Source organism: Carlito syrichta, unplaced genomic scaffold, assembly GCF_000164805.1.
Source record: "Carlito syrichta isolate Samal-C Ts95f unplaced genomic scaffold, Tarsius_syrichta-2.0.1 Scaffold311596, whole genome shotgun sequence".
NCBI classification, from domain to species: Eukaryota; Metazoa; Chordata; class Mammalia; order Primates; family Tarsiidae; genus Carlito; species Carlito syrichta.
The window spans coordinates 358,248-371,349 of record NW_007255692.1 but is presented as its reverse complement, the minus strand read 5'-3'; positions in this window follow the sequence as shown (position 1 = coordinate 371,349).

Below are 13,102 nucleotides of genomic sequence, written 5' to 3'. Positions count from 1 at the left end.
ATTTTTTTTTAAAGGGAGGAGTGTGGAAGTAAGCTTTTTATAATTTCATTTTATCATGGATAAAGCCAACTAGAAGGAAGGGAAAACTCTATTCAAAGAATTAGTAGATATTGGTATCTGATAATTTAGATGAAGAGAACAGAAATTAGCCATCAATGACAAGAAAGGATAAAGGGGGAAAGAAATTTGCATCAGTATATCTTTGCATTGAAGAAATACCTGAGGCTGGATAATTTATAAAGAAAAGGGGTTTATTTGGCTCATAGTTTGTCATAGTGCTGGCATCTGCTGGGCTTCTACTGAAGCTTCAGGGAGTGTTTACTCATGGTGAAAGGTAAGAGGAGCTCCAGGGGAGCAGGCATGTCACAAGGCAAGCAGAAGTAAGAGAGAGGGAAGAAGGTAGCAGGCACTTTTATTTTTATTTTTTATTTTGTTTTAAAGATATGGGGGTACAATTCAGGATTGAGTATACAAGTGATCATCATACAGGTAGAGTCTGGTCCCCCATTGGTTCCTCCTTCACCTGATTTGAGATCAGGTACCCTTATTGATGTTATGTTCCCCCTCTCCGGCAGTTTTCAGCTACTGCCAACCCCTTTCTTATGGTATTATGATAAATGTGCAGGGTCTGTTTATGAGTAAGAACATGTAGTACTCAGTTCTTTGTTTCTGTGAAAAATCATTGCGTATAATAGACTCTAAATCCATCCAAGTTGCTACAAAGTCCATAATTGTGTTCTTCTTTATGGTTGTGTAATATTCCATTGTGTATATATACCAAATATTTTTTATCCACTCTGGTTTCGATGGGCAGCATGATTGGTTCCATGTTTTTGCAATTGGAAATAGTGCTGCAATACACTTGTATGTGCCAGTATCTTTTTTGTAGAGTGATTTAAGTTCCTCTGGGTACATTCCCAGAAGGGGGATTGCTGGGTTATATAGAAGGTCAATTTCTAGTTCTTTTAAGAATCACTACACTGTTTTCCATAGAGGCTGAACTAGTTTGCATTCCCACCAACAGTGTAGAAGCATTCCCATTTCTCCACATCCTCCCCAGCATCTGTTGTTTTTTCTTTTATTAATTATGGTCATTTTACTGGAGTTAAGTAGTATCTCAATGTGGCTTTGATTTGCATTTCTCCGATGATTAGTTAGGCTGAACAATAATCAAAAAACAAGGCATTGTACAAGAACAGCATATATACCAGTGGAACAGGATAGAGATTCCAGAGGCAAAATCTCAATTTCTCAACCAATTCATCTTTGACAAAGCCTCCAACAACAACTGGGAAAACCGGCTGACCACTTGCAGAAGAATGAAACAGAATCCCTACCTATCACCATACACAAAAATCAACTCCAAATAGATTAAAGATCTAAATGTAAAATCTCAAACTTTAAGAATCTTGGACAATGCAGGAGAAATTGGAATAGGCAACCAATTCCTGATCAAAAGCCCATGACTTAAGAGAAAAAATAGACAAGTGGGATGTCATCAAACTGAAAAGCTTCTGCCAAGCTAAAGAAACCCTCAAGAGAGTGAGGAGAGAGCCCACAGAATGGGAAAAAATATCTGACAAATGCATATCTGACAAAGGCCTAACATCTAGTATCTACAAGGGACTCAAACTGTGCCAAAAGGAAAAAAACAAACAGCTCTATTAAAAAAGTGGTCAAAAGGCTGGGTATGGTGGCTCACACCTATAATCCTAGTACTTTGAGAGGCTGAAGTGAGAGGATTGCCTGAGTCCACAGGTTCGAGACCAGACCAGGCAACTTAGCAAGACCTCATCTCTACAATAAAGGAAAACATTAGCTGGATGTTGTGGTGAGCACATGTACTTCCAGCTATGTGGAAGGCTGAGGTGGAAGGATTGCCTGGGCCCAGCAGGTCAAGGCTGCAGTGGTCATGAGTGTGCCACTGCATTCCAACCTGGGCAACAGAGTGAGACTCTGACTCAAAAAGAAAAAAAAAAAAAGTGGGCAAAAGCCATGAACAGACACTTCTCAGAAGATATGAGCAGCCAATAGGCACTTTTAAATAAATAAGTCTTTTATGAACTAATAGTGTGAGAAATCACTCATCACCATGAGAACAGCGCCTATCCATTCATGAGGGATCTGCCCCCATGATTCAATCACTTCCCACTAGGTCCCACCTCCAACTTTGGGAATCATATTTCAGCATGAAGTTTGGAGGGGCAACCATCTAATCCATATCAAGAATAAACAGAAAAAGTAAGGCAAAGAAAAAGAAACAATATATCCGGTAGTAAACCTAAAATAAGATAAAAGTAACACATCTGGTGTGTCAGTCATCATATAAAATGTAAACCAATAGGATTCTAGCATGAAAAGACAGAGGCAACACATTTCTTTATAAAACAAAACACACGATTAGATCTGATAGACAAGAAACACTTAAAATAATTTTAAAATACCGTAAATATAAATGGAGTAAGCAAAAAGATACCAGGAAAATTGAAACAAAAGTGGCAATGTTAATGTCAACAAAGTAGAATTTAAGGGTGAAAGAACCAAAGAAGATCAAAAGGGACATCATGTAATGACAAATGGCACAACAGTAGAGGACATAGCAATTGCAATTGGTATAAGCCAATCACCACAGCAGCTCACAGCAAATTTATTTTAAAAAGCAAGAAGAGCTTGCTGAACATATAATTATGGTGAAAACATCAATATAATTCTCTCAGAACTGAAATATCTAGTTCAAAAAATAAAGGAAATAGAAAAATATAATTGATAAACAAGTCGATATGTGTAATACCTTATTCTGTGAATATACTTTTTAAAAATTACCCCTAGAGCATTTTTAAAGCTTGGTCTATATGTGGCCATTGATAAAAATAAATAAATAAATAGACAGAAGCGTGTGTAAGTAGACAGCTTTTATAAGCTACATTCTCAGATCACAAGCTGATAAAGCTAGAAATAAATAATTGATAACAAAAAATCTCTTAATGACTTGGCAATGAAGAAACATGCTTCTAGATAATCTTTGATCAAAAGGGAAATTAAAATCTGCCTAGAAGGCAATAAAAAAAGACATACCATCCATAACAAAACCTATAGAATACATCAAAAGCTATATTCAGAGGAAAACTTATAGCCTTAATTGCCTTCATTATTCAAAGAGAATGCTGCTTTAAAAAGCAACTTTTCATCTAAAAACTGAAAAATGAACAGCAAAATTAAACAACAGTTCAGAAAAGAGAATTTTAAAACCAGGGAAAAAAGAGAAGAAAAGAAAAATTATTCTAAAAGTATGTTCTTTGAAAACATCAATAACAGATAAAATATCTCATGATTCTGATAAAGGAAGAGAATGAATGCAAAGCAGATGGAACAAGAAATGAGAGAGACACAGCCACAAACACAAAAGTGATTACAATTATGATGAGAAAATACTGTATCAAAGTCCATGGCAACAGATAAAACCGAATCATTTTTAGCAAAATATCTCTCGCTTCCCAACTTCCACAATTTCTACCCCTATTTCACCATTCTACCCTCCTTTGTATACATCTTTGACCAACCACCTTCTCTTCCATGTCAGCTCTCCTGTCCTTAATTGGCACAATGTCCTTCAATCAAGGGTCATTTTAGTTTTACTAGCCTACTGTGTGTCTGAGAGGAGACTCTGTTATAACTCTAACTCAGCAAGGGCTGAATTTCTTTTAAGTTCCTGGAGCCTCTCTTGCATGTACTCCCATTGAGCCCATGCATGGCACCTCTCCTGTCTTTTTTAATATTTCAAAACACTTTCACATTCATTAGAGTATAATCTCACAGGGTTCTTTTTTTCTATTTTTAAGCAGCAATTTTTAAGATTTTAGATTGCAATGAAAATGTTACCACTCCAGGCAATGGTTTTATATGAAAAGTAAGATGAATTATTTTGACAAGCTAAGCGAGAGGAAGTTTTTCTCTAGTTTTTAATTATCAAAGGTATTTGACACACACATATATGCACATTCAGAATACAGTTAATTATATTATTTTACCAGGAAGATAGATCAGCCATGACCCTCAGCTTCAAGAGACTTTGGGAACTAGTAAAAGTGCTTAGAACTTAGTAAGGTTTTTGTTTTTGTTTTTGTTTTTTTGAGTTGGAGTCTCACTCTGTGGCTCACTCTGCCACTCCCGGCCACTGCAGCCTCGACCTGCTGGGCTCCGGTGATCCTTCCGCCTCAGTCTTCCAAGTAGCTGGAATTACAGGCGTGCACTACCACGCCTGGCTAATTTTTTTGATTTATTGTAGAGATGAGGTCTCACCAAGTTGCCCAGGCGGGTCTCGAACCCGCGGGCTCAAGCAATCCACTCACCTCAGCCTCCCAAGGTGCGGGATTACAGGCTGAGCCACCAAGCCTGGCTTAGTAAGATTTTTGAAAGTATATCACAGTTTATCTATCTGGTAAGGACATAAGTGACACAGGTGGGAGTGTAGCTCTGAGGTTTCCTTTTTCTCCAAACCTGGAAACATACTTTTCAGATCATTCTCAACAAGTTGAATGTACTCTCAATTCTCAGACAGAAAAACAATCTAATATAATCAATACTAAATGTCCATTCTCTCTATCAGTATTTGTTGTCTCACAAGTCACCCTCAAATTAGTAGTTCATAACAATTCATTGTTTAGCTTACTGTTCTGAGAATCATCAATTTAGGCTGGGTTTGGCTGGGTCAGCAGGTTCTGGTTGCTCTCACTGGGCATTTGTGGGTCAGTTCTCACATGTCCAGGGGTTTGGCAGGGGCACTAGAGTGACTCAACTCTGGTCCATGTTGTCTAAACTCTTTCATCAGGTTAATTCATTCTTCCTCATGTGACAGCTAAGCAGGAATCCATGAAAAAGTCCAAACATATGAAGGCTCTTGAGGCACAGACTTGAAACTGGTACAATGTCATTCTTGCTAAATTCTATGAACTAAAGAAAGTCACAAGACCTTTTCAGACACAAGAGATGGGGAAATAGACACTATCCCTTGTCAGGAGCAGCCGTACAGGCACATTATAAAGGTGTGGATACAGGGAGGGGAAGGATCATGGCCACAGTATAATCCCGATAGCCTACATCTTGTTTCCTTCCTGTGGGTGCATACCTGGCCCACATGAAACATCCTCTTGGGTCTATTGCTGCATACACCCACTTAACCAGTTCCATTCAATTGCTCAGCCTCTTGTTTCTCAAGATAGGAGTTAGGCATCAATCCCTTTGCCTTTAAACTCCATGAGAACATGTCAGGTTTTCCAAGTGGAGCTTCAGAAACTCCTTCCTTAACTTCCTCTTTCCTTTCCCTGTGTGTGGGGGGATATGCTTTCCAACAATTCTCGCCACATAAATCCTTACTATCAGCCTTTCTCAGCTTCTCTCGATCTGTTTGTGTCCATTTTTGAGTGGTGTGCTAAGGGTTGAAAAAATGGTTCTATGTTTTTCTTAGTTCAGTTTCTCCTAGCAGTATGAGGGGATGTGACTGCAAGAAGTTTAGTCAGGGTACTCCTAAGAAACAAAGATTGGAGAGAGGAAGAAAGACAAGGAGGAGAATGAAGCTGGTAGAGGGTGTGATTTTTAATCCAGTAACCACTGATGGCAAAAATTCTGGTAGTCAGTGTACAACATTGACCTTAGAGTTGTCCCAACCAGGAGTGTGGGAACTGGGGCATTGATAAACCAATCTATCTATAAAAATACGCCATTATATAGAATCAATCTTGCATTGATTAAAGACTGCTCTAGATGACAAGTGGGTAACTCTCTGGCACTTCCAGCCTCTAGGAAGATGTGACAGCAGAGCAGAGTCAGCAGTCGGAGAAAACACAGGTAACAGTCAGGTGCAGGCGGTTGGGATGTCAGACCTGTTTACACTGAAGTGATAGAGTGAGAGAAGTGGGGACAGTTTCCTGGCTGTCATACCTATTCTATGTTGATGGTGTTGCAATACCATCAAACTCCAAGATAACAGGAAACATTGAGTTTAACATTCTGTTATAGACACAATACTTTTAAAATATAGTTTTCTCTTAGTCTCATTCTCTCTCAAAAATGTTTTATCCTTCTAGATTGTCTCTATTATTTTTGCCAATTTTCCATATTTGCATTCCTGTTGTTTGGACAAGCTTCTCATCATAATGTTGAAATTCATTTTTCTCCTTTTTTCTTTTACCTGTATTCTCTATTACTATAAATTATTAATATCTGCTGCCAATATCATCTGTGATTTATGTCTTTGCATCTTCAACGGGGTCTGGCCCACAGCAGAGGCTCAACAAGTATTTCTGGAATAAATGAATTTAATATATAAGATTCATTATTCTTTGCAATCAAGAATCTAGGGTATTTTCCATGACAATATCAGGTACGAAATATTGTTTTAGTACCTCTTCTTGGCTCCCTTGAGAGGTACAGGCTCTCGTTACCTGAAAATTTGTATTAGTTTTAACCAGTGGTTTATCATGGAGGAAATTCAGCCTGACACCTCCCATTTGTCATAGTCATTCTGTTTCTTACAACTTTAAACATTTTTTTTCCTGAAGGTCTCTGCCTATCACTTTCCATTTGGTAAGCATAGGTTACCATGAATTTTATGCATTTTCTGGGAATAAAAAGCTACATTTCTCTCTCCTCCTCCCTCCTCCCTCCTTCTCTCTCCCATTCTCCCTTCTGTCTCTCAACACAAATACAAACATAGCAGTTGAATTACCTTTTTTTCATGTTGTTCTCTGCCAAGAATTTGATTCCACTCTCATCATTATCTATATACCTCAATTGTTTTTAGTAAACTTTCTACTGATGTAAAACACACAAATAGAAAAGCACATCAATCACAAGGACACAGCTTGATAAATTTTTACAAGTGAACATGCATGTGCAGACGGCCCTCCTTCTCCAGCCCTGGGGAATCTGGCTGTGCATCTCCAGCCTCTTTCTGCTGAGGGCCCCTCACTCTTCTAGGAGGATTTGTGGCAATTCCACTAAGACTCTTTCTCCTCCATAGTCTACATTCACCCCTCACCATGAGGAAGGCCAATCTCTTTCCTCTACTTTACTTAGTCTTCTTGTCATTGTGTTATTTTTGTTTTTAATTTTTGAGTGGTACCAACTTACTTCTTAGCTATCATCTGTTGTTAGGTCTCTTAGTAAAAGAGTTCCTTTGATCTCTCTAATTTCTTTGAGTGCGTAGTGGAATTCACTTGAAGGGAACTCTGTTTCATTGAGACGTTTTCCATGAGCTGTCTCCACTCGTCGTTTGCATAGGACATTCATTTTACCCTTTTGGAAGTACTTTCATACTTCTGTCTGCTTCATGCTGTACCCCCAGTGCCTTGGAATGTATTTGGCCTGTCACTTATTCTCAAATATTTGCTCAGTTTCCATGGACTGAATCTCTGTCTGGTTTGCAGGTTGGTTATTTTTTTGTTTCTTCCTAATTTTTAATGAGGTCAACTCTCTTCGAGCATTAAATTTATTAAAAAACATTAAGATAGGTTTATGGGATTGTTAATGTGTCGTGGTTGTTTAGGTGAATACATAACAGATGGGGTCAGCCAATAGTGTGAAAATAACAATGTTGTTTTCAAATACTACTTTTCTACAACTTTTCCCAAGAATTCTACAACTTTTCCCAAGAAATCTCCTATCAGCCTACTCCTCCCAACACACATGCATAGATGTCCCAATATAACCTAGTGAGCATCATTCTGTAGAGCAGACACCGATGAATGACTACCATGTTGTTAATCACTTCCTCTTAGGAATCCGGACTGCCTTCCAGTTCTCTAGAGCAGGACTGCAGGTCATGAAAAGGAGCAAAGATCAAGTGTTTGAATTGCCTTTGCTTTAGTCCCCTGCCCCACTGCTGTGCCAAGGCAAATGGCACATTTCAGCGACCTATTCTCCATTTCTGACCACATTCCATTTTCCATCATTCCCTTAAGACCCTATAATTTTTTTCAGAAAACACTGCACATTGTTTTGAAATTGAATGGTTCTGAATTTATGGTTGGCATCTTCCCTTGAATTAATTCAGATGTATCTACATCTAGTTAATAATCTCTATTGTCTATGGCCATGGGCTTCAACAATCATCAGTGTATCTAGTTGGAGGTTTCGATTTTCTATCTTATCCTTCCTACCCTTAGTAGATTTCAGAGAAAAATCTTAGCAGATTTCAAGAAGACAAATGGAAAGAAGCCATTGCTACACTATCTTTTTCTAAAAGTCTTATTCTGTATTACAAAATACCTTTTTAATCATTAAAACTCTCTGACCCAAATGCTCTCATACCACAACTGAATGCCATTTCTCTTGCTAGAAATAGGAGGAGCAATCCCTAAATAAATAAATTTCATAGGCTGACAATTATCAAAGGCGGTTTTAGAGTTGGCATTCTGTTATCTTCAGTCATGCCCTTGGGCAACTCCTAAACAATTGTCCCAGAAGTGGTTGAGCAGTAAGCTTGTGAATTTTGAATTCTGTTAGATAACTTAGTTTCGCTTGCTACTCTCCTCTGTTCATGCACACACACACACATACACACACACACACACACACACACACACACGGATATATAGATATATACACATATGTATGTGTGTATATGTATATCTTCTTGGGGTATGATTCTTATTCACTAATAGCAAGTCAGAGATTTGAGGAAGGAGAAACTCAGTCAGCAACTAATCATGGATTCATTCTAAAGTCTACAAGGACTACCATAAACATTATTCTGCATGGTTTTGGAAAAAGTGCTATTTCTCATGTCCCTTCATAGAGCCAGCATGTCTATAGATGTTTTTGTGCACTGAGAAAAATTCTTTGTCTGATGAGGACCAAATATATAAACAGGCCAAATGTAGCATGCTTGTATACCAACACTCCATCCACAGAATCAGTGAATGGTCATGGTGCTATGCAGGGACACACCCTCTGTCCTCCTTCTGCCTCCACTTCCACATTGTATTAGGATACTCATTGCTGTCCCCAAACACTAAGATCTTTTTAACCAATTTTAAGTATATGAGCATTTTCTCAAGCTGAGTACCACATGGCTCTGAGGTCTTACAAAAGTTTTTCATGGGGAGTAAGGGGCATTCAGGAAGAAATCTGAGCAAGTGAGTCATTCAGACTCTTCACAATCAGGTCAACCAATGTAACTCTGTTTTATCTGTCTTATAAACAAACTTCCTTACACAATTTTGATTTTTTTTTTTAATTTCCATTGACACAAATTTTAACAACTTCTGCTACCCAGAAGATGCTGATGCATCAGTCTTCTATACCACAAAACTTTTAACCTGGGAATCTATATTTTTATCAAGTACTCTGTAATTAATAATGGATGGGATATTTAAATTGAATAATCTCACTTCATTTTCCTTCTACCCCTTTCATTAATGTACTAATCAAAGAAATGGTCTCCCCTCCTTCTCTCAGAATTTGGTTGCCAGGGTTCTAAACCTTTCTTTCAGGTATGGGTGAAAGAAGACCAGAAATGGGAGATGATGTTTGCCAGAAATGGGAGATGATGTTTGCCAACCATAGTCATAAGGGGTGAGGGCCCCCCTACTCCCTGAGTGCACTGGCAGCATTTGGCCAGAGTCAATAATTAAAATCAGCTTTAGCACATGGCTCAAAGGTGACATTCAATAGTCAGTGATTTAGAGAAAACTCAGGTTGGTGGGGAAGACATCTTTGGCCAGAGTCTGTCAAAGCTCATCACAGAGACAACAACCTACACATCTAAATGTCCAACCTCCTACTCTCTCATTTTAATTTACTCTGCAGACCATGTGGCATTTTCGCCACCCTTACATACATTCTATACTAAGTGTTATTGAACATCAGCAGTGACTCCTTCTAACAACAAATATCAGCAACACTTGAAGGTTGTAGATGAAGTATTATAATGTTCCTTTAAAAAATTGCTCCAAATCCTATGATTAAACAATCATCAAATACCCTAAAATAGTTTCATGGTGTTAAAAAAGAAAAAAAAAAGAGCTGAAGTGTTTATTAGCCAGAATGTAATAAATCTTATTTTAATTGGGGATGGGGAGGTATGTGTGCATGTGTGTGTTTATCATGGCTATTAAACTTAATTTGGTGCTCACTGAATTGTAAAATAAACGAAGAATCACTCTGCACTCTTTTTGTCAGCCAGACGCTGGAAGGCTAAAAATCACCCCTGATCTATTTGAACAGGTGCACATGGGGGTTTTCTGCCAAGGGGATGGAGCTGCCAGCAACAAAATTATGTTTCCCCCTACCCTAGCTTTAGCTAGAGGAACAGTGTACCTTGATCTTTGACATCAGCTCAGAAGCAAATGTGGGTTTCTGGGGACTGGTCTGATGAGATGGCTGAGTTAGAAGGTAGATTCACGTGAACACACACCCACATACTCACACATAGAGGCATCTAGGGACAAATCAACTGCCACCTCACACAACTTCAGTCCTGCTCCCTTATTTTAACTGTGGAAGAGAAGACTAGGAGAAAGAAATGGAGCATGGGTTTCTATAATTTACTTCAAATAGAGCAGCAAATTGTTAGCCACGGTGGAAGGGCATTCACAAATAAAACTTTTGTGAGTGGTTTGCGGCTAACTTAAGTGTACACACACAAAATTAGTATGTATTTTTGTGTGTTTTATTTTTGTGTACACACAAAAATATTTAAGAGCACTGGCATATATTTATTTTTAGCAAGAAGTGGAATATGTCACTGTTTTTGTAAATTCTGCCCAGTGATGTCAAGTTGTCAAAGAGTAGAGTGAAGTTTCAGATCTTGATTCTGTCCAGAAGAATGGACATGTGTCTCAGTTATGGAGGGAAATTTCTAGGTCCAGGGTTTGGCTGCCTGAAGGAACTTCCCCCACTCGAGAGTTAAGGGGTCCCAAGTAGAACCAGAATTAATGTTCTTATTATCTGAGATCTATGTTCCATGATTAGAAGGCTACCTTTCCCCAATTATTCATAGTACCATTGCTTTATTTCTCTGGGCTAATCTCTTTAAATAGGTGTGCTTCTCTCCTGAAATCCCGTTTTAGAATGCAAATGCCTGTAGGGAAACATAATATATTGTGGCACAAATTAGTTTTTACAAACCCACTTTCTCCCTCCCTGAGGTCAAATGGAAGAGTGGAATCAGAGTGAGAAAGTGTTGACGGAAAGGAGATAGACTACTGGGCCACTAAAAGCTGTATCTCTGCTTCAGTTTTGTACAAGTCTGGCCCAAAGCTATCTAAGCTAGCATTTTGCTCCCTGACATCATTGTCCAGTTTTAAAGTTCATTAATAATCATTGAAGCTATTCATATGCAAACCATCCAGCAGAAAAACTCAACAGATAAACATCAAAGTCTAGTTTCTCTCAAAATATGTTAAATTCACATCCTGAATTCTCCTCTTTCCCTACTTCTTCCCACTGCCACCACCATCACCCTTGTCTAAGGCATCATCACTCTCCTTTGGTCTCCTGAAAGTTTTCTCCACATTTATTTCCCCCCCAACCCCCACACATTTTCACAATGCAGCTGAAGTGATCTGTTATCTCAAAATGTAACTCTGACCAGGTGAGCTCACTACTGAATACTCTTCAATGCTTTGCATTTTTCATAGAATAGGGCTGAGACTTCTAAATGGCCCCCAGGCCTGCAGACTCTTTCTGCCTCTCCCAGTATGGTGTCTCCCTGTTCCATCTCCTCCCTTCTTCACCTACCCATCCTTGAGATCCAAGTCTACTCCTTCAGAGAATACTTCCTGGTCTCTCTAATTAGGTCAAAACCAGCTAAGTCATAAGATTTCTTTGGAACCACGTTATCACTAATGATAACCAACACTGTTGAAACCACTTGTTGGTTTTATATGTTATTTAGATAATGTCCATCTCCTCAACTATATTGTGAGTGGCAAATGAGCAGAAAGACTCTTTGTTTGTTTTAACTCTTGGATGCCTAACTAGCCTACATTTCCTGGCCTCCCTTTTAGTTGTGGCCATATGATTGAGCTATGATTAATTAAATATGAGAAGAAGGAATGGACCATTTTAAAAATCAGCCTATATAAGATTCTCATGAACAATGCTCTGTACTGTTTCCTTAAACTGACTGGGACTTAAAAATGGTTAAAACTTTTGGAAGCCATGTTTTGAAGGCAGGAGAGAAAGAGCCTGAGTCACAAACAGGAGGGCATTTAGCCAACCCATTTGGGAATTTTTCATAGCAGCTAGTGTTGCTCTAATAAAACACAAATCTATTTCCAGTGGCTAGTATAGTATCTAACACATAGTAGATATTCAATAAATATATGTTGATTAAATTAAAATGTTGGTTCTTGGAATAAGAAAGAGTACTTGGAATTGATAGAGGGAATTGGGTGCCTGCATTTGATCAGGACTTTGGGGAACAATATCTTTTTTCTAAGATTATCTAAAGTATAAAGTAAGATGCAAAGATACCAAAGAAAGACAGATTTCACATAATAAAAAATTATTTACTTTTTATTTTTTCATATACCAGATAAATGTAATTACACACACACCCAAATTTAATGATAATCAACCAAGTATTAAAATAACTAGTGTAAGCTCTAAGATTTCCATCTGAACCCAACTGGAAACTTCTATGAGACACATCAGTGAAAAATGAAAGCAGATTCCGCAGAGGTGGGCAGACCCAGATATGATTTGCTCTCTCCCAAGTATGGGCTATGTCACCTGAACAAGACTTATAACCAATTCAAGCTTCAGTAATCCACTGGAAAATGAGAACAACAACAAAAAGAGTACTTGATGTAATATATGTGTACAAAGCGTTTGCCAGAGATATGACATTTCAGGAACTCACGTTATGGTGCTGTTGAGGAAGAGGGTGGCGCCAACTGACAGCAGCAGCAGCTCTGGCAACCACTGTGAAAATAAATGAGCATTAATGTCCTGGGCTAGGAAGCTAATAAGTCAGATGAACTACTCATTAAAGTCACAAGGTTGGTGTTATCTGTTTTTTTTTCTTTTTTTTTGCGTTGGAGTCTCACTCTGTCACCCAGGTTGGAGTGCAGTAGCACACTCATGGTCACCGCAGCCT